Below are 4,226 nucleotides of genomic sequence, written 5' to 3'. Positions count from 1 at the left end.
TCTTTCTAGTCGTATCTACTGTGATAAGAAAGTGTTCTTAGTTCAGTTTGGTAGAATGTGGGTCTTCAAAACCTGATGTCGTAGGTTCAAATCCTACAGAGCGTGATTCTGTTCTTGTTAGGTCTAATTAGAATTCAATAACTTCACTCATTTGAACAGCAACCTGAAGTGAAGCTCCCGCGGATAAAAAAAGGAGGAAGTCAATAAAAAAAGAGATGTTAATGTGTAACAACCTCAAAAATAGGGCTAATTTTTATTTTTTTTATTATTTTAGAAGAGAAAACTTATTGTTAAATACCGAGTAAGATGTCGGTAGAATAGTCGAAGCGAACTATACGTCAATAGGCTTCGCCCGAACCATTGAGATAACAAACAGGATCGGCCCAATGATTACACAGAACCTGATGGAGATACGGATAAGCTCGATAATAATACCATAATTTATAACATGGGCTCGGCCCAAATCAATCAAACGAAACCGAGGCCTGTTTAACCCGAATGAACCAGAACCCGATAACTTCAAAATTATATGAACCATTCAATAATTATCCAACAGTTCTTTAACTATACTGGGTATCCAAAATACCTAAACCGTTATCTATAAAACTACCCCGTCACCGAACCTAATTTAACAACAACCGATTAACAAGACGAATAACATTTTATATATATTATTTAAAATACATATACTTATGATCTATCTCTAAGACGGTCCGCATATTTATATGTATGACCTGATTGTTTAAATTTTATAAATAAATAAATAAAATCTTCTAATATCTTTGCAAGATCTCAAATCCTTTTTGCCCAATCTCTTCTCATGTTCCCTGCGTATTTTGTTTTCCTCCAACCCCAATCACCTTCATGCAGAGCACTTAACCAATCTCATGGCATGCAAAGGAATCATATCAGAGCTCCCTATGTAGACTCAACTATAGAAACCAATGCTTGTACACCTTTGATTTCCCATTCAATCTCTTGAATTCTCTGCTGTGTTTCTTGAATAAAATCACCCCCCATCCCTAACATTATGTTTTCCTGCGGATCAGCCCAAGAACAACAAGAAATTCGGGTAATCATATTGTTTCAATCTATTCTCACCTTATTCTTTTGTTGTTCTGATAAACCGTTAACCACATCACAGTACCGAAGCTCTGTTATGCTCGCGAATTCAGTTTAAGAACCGGAGTTCAATCCAACTTGTGAAACCATAAAGAATTCGAGGTATGGCGACCTGTATTTGCCGTGCTTTTGTGTTGATTCTGAGCTTTATAACCGCGCTAACCCTTGTCTAAACAGCCCAAACCTGTAACCTAACAACTACCTAATTAAATGAAGCTTAAACACCTAATACAATCATACTAAATCAGTTGTTAATCGAGTACATCCAAACAAATAGCTATGACGTTTGTTTTCGTGCTAAAAACTAAAACCGGTTTACATACTTGTAACCTAAACAGAACCATAAACTAACCGAGATGTATACAACCTATACACAGACATAGTCCGGAGTATTAACGTGTCCAGCTTGTATTATAGGCATCCTATTTTGTTTGTATAAAAGTATTTTTATGAACCTATAAAAGTAATATAAAAACCGCACCTTAAAACACCCGGAAGCGACACTTAAGTGACCCGTTTGATCAATAAATGAACCTTAAAGTAAGTACCGTCATAATACCATTTTAACAGCCCCACGTATATTATTATAAAGACATATAATCTGACCCGAACTTGTTTGATGTGAAAACATATATTTAAAACCAAATTATGTCCCTAACGGGCCCAAACCGAATCAAAACCATGTATTAAAAACCTTTTAAGCCGGCACTTTTGTAACTCGTTTAATTAAGAAACGAGCCCTGCAACCTAAATATTATTATGACTCCTTTTTACAGTCCTAAACATAATATTTTTGTGGTATATAATCTAACCGTAAACTATTTTATAAGGAATATTTCTTTAAAAACCGAACTAGAGTCCAAACGAGCCAAAACCGGGTTCGTACTCGTTAGTACAGCTCTGAAATATTTTTGAAACCAGTGAAGTGTTAGAACAACTTATTTTTCTATACTATAACAAGTCATAACATGTATGATGACCAAAAGTGGGTATTTGTTAAAAAGGGTATTTTTGGAACTAAAGAGTAACAAGTTAAACCGTAAATTCTGGAAAATATTAAGCTGAACTTTTAAAACAGAATATTATAGTTATGAATAGCCATATATAGGCTATGATATGTTTAAGGGAAAATGGATTTACAAAACGGGCCCGTTTGCAAGCTTAAGAGTTTGTTTCGTTTAAAACCAAACGGGCAGGCTTTTAAAGACTTAAATGCTTCAAAAATATAAAATGAATATTTTTCCAGAAAGCTATATTTGAAATAATTTATTATAAAGCTGTAAATCGTTTTCAATACATACAACATCCTTTTTGTAAAGAATTAGCGCTTATGCGACTTCCGGTTAGACCGACGTAACCGGACGGACTTTTTTTTTAAATATAAATTTATGAATTTTCTGATTTTTGGCAGCATGTATAGGTCTATGAAATCATAGTTTGAGTTTTTACTTAATTTACAAAAAACTATCTAAGCCTTTAACTCGGTTTTTGCCAAAATAAACGTTAAACGAAGGTACGAGGACTAAAACCGTACAACCCAAAAATTTCTGAGATATCAGACCTGAAAATAACTCATTTTTATGTTATATATAGTTCTGGAAATGACAAGTTTCAGTTACAAAAGTATTCGTTTATTTAAACTATTCTTTCAAGACATTTCGTTAAAAACCGACAACACCGTTGATAACCGGTATTGTCAACGTTTGTAAACACAGGACATGGTTGTTTAAATATGTATCATTAGACTTTTGATATCAATGAAATGTATATAAATTCTATGGTCATATGGTAACCCGAAACCTAACTGAAGGCCCGAACTTTCCAAAACTAGAAACTTTATCGAAACCAACCAAGTGAACCGAAGTAACTAAAACTCTTAGAAGCTGAAATATAAACTTAAACATAAGACATCAATGTATAAACTTGTACAAGTGTAAACTTTCCATAAATGGGTACTTAATTCACCGCGAACCAAACACTCTGGCCGACACTATGAAATTAACTGGTACCGAAACCCATAATAAGTTTTACATTGTTGTCCAACTTATTGTTGATTAATGTATACTAGGCGTACTTGGTGGTTCATAGCGTAGTTTCAAGCTCGTAGAATATCTTTCATTTACATATATTGCATACGGGTTGAGGTGAGTTTCGAGTTGCCCTTTTAAAACTTTTTGGGCTGGATACATGTTGGTTTTACTTATGGTGTGATATTTATCAAGAGGTGTTTTACTGCTAAATTTTGTCCCAACTTTTACACAATCATTAGCCCGAGGGAATGGGCCGGAGGCTTGTATGGGTAGTACTATTTGGGAGACCCTCACGCACAGTGACCCTATGTTGGGTAAACCACACTGAGATCTGCGGATCGTTGCGGCATATAACCTACGTGTATGATTATTGATTTTAGCAGGGTGATAATCCTGGACGGTTTAACTTCTAGTATAAGTTGGGGATACTTATGCTAGTTGCAGGTTTGATTGTGGACTTGATTGATGTGCACCATGCTTTATACTTACATACACGCAAACTTGCGTACTTTTATAAATAATTTTTTTTATGTGTATGTGAGCTAAACTCACGAACTCACCAACTTTTTAGTTGACACTTTTTAGCATGTATTCAGGTACTATGGGGATTAGCAATTTGGATTAGCTTTGTAATGAGAATGCTTTAAGGATAGAGGCGTATACCGAACATGAATTATGAAGATTAGATGCCAAGAAGATTAGTAGAACCAACCTCGGGATTGTAGCAGTATCAGAGAAGAGATAGTTGTGTAGTTACACCTTGTCATAAATACTTAGTGCAAACATTGTAACTTATTTTTATCAATAATATTCCGCTGCTTACACCTGGTACCAATTTGTGTTTGAAACTCCCAGCCCCCTATTGGCAGGGTATGATATAATGATTCAAAGGTCCAACTGATCGCCCCTGTTTTGTAAATATGCAGTGACGAATAATATAGCCAAAAGCTCTTGGAGGCTAGCATCAACATAGCCCATGGAAGGGACCCGGGAAAGGATACAACCTAATAGCTAACCTCTCTTCTTTCGGTGTAGCTTGGGAGGGAAGAGCCACGAGATACCATAAGGGCCCAA

At 35.4% G+C, this 4,226-nt stretch overlaps 1 long non-coding RNA gene across 1 annotated transcript; it reads left to right on the top strand.

Moving 5' to 3' along the window:
- Positions 1–1,049: 1,049 nt before the first annotated feature.
- Positions 1,050–3,832, top strand: LOC143552354 (uncharacterized). The gene is made up of 3 exons (XR_013138641.1): positions 1,050–1,224; positions 3,191–3,266; positions 3,749–3,832. It is a non-coding gene; the product is annotated as an uncharacterized LOC143552354 (long non-coding RNA).
- The last annotated feature ends 394 nt before the right edge of the window (positions 3,833–4,226 follow it).

The sequence above is a fragment of the Bidens hawaiensis genome, unplaced genomic scaffold, assembly GCF_021521415.1.
Source record: "Bidens hawaiensis isolate Kalapana, Puna unplaced genomic scaffold, B.hawaiensis_p1.1 tig00016852_1, whole genome shotgun sequence".
NCBI classification, from domain to species: Eukaryota; Viridiplantae; Streptophyta; class Magnoliopsida; order Asterales; family Asteraceae; genus Bidens; species Bidens hawaiensis.
Note: the sequence above shows the minus strand (reverse complement) of the source record. Positions and strands in the feature narration are given on the sequence as shown.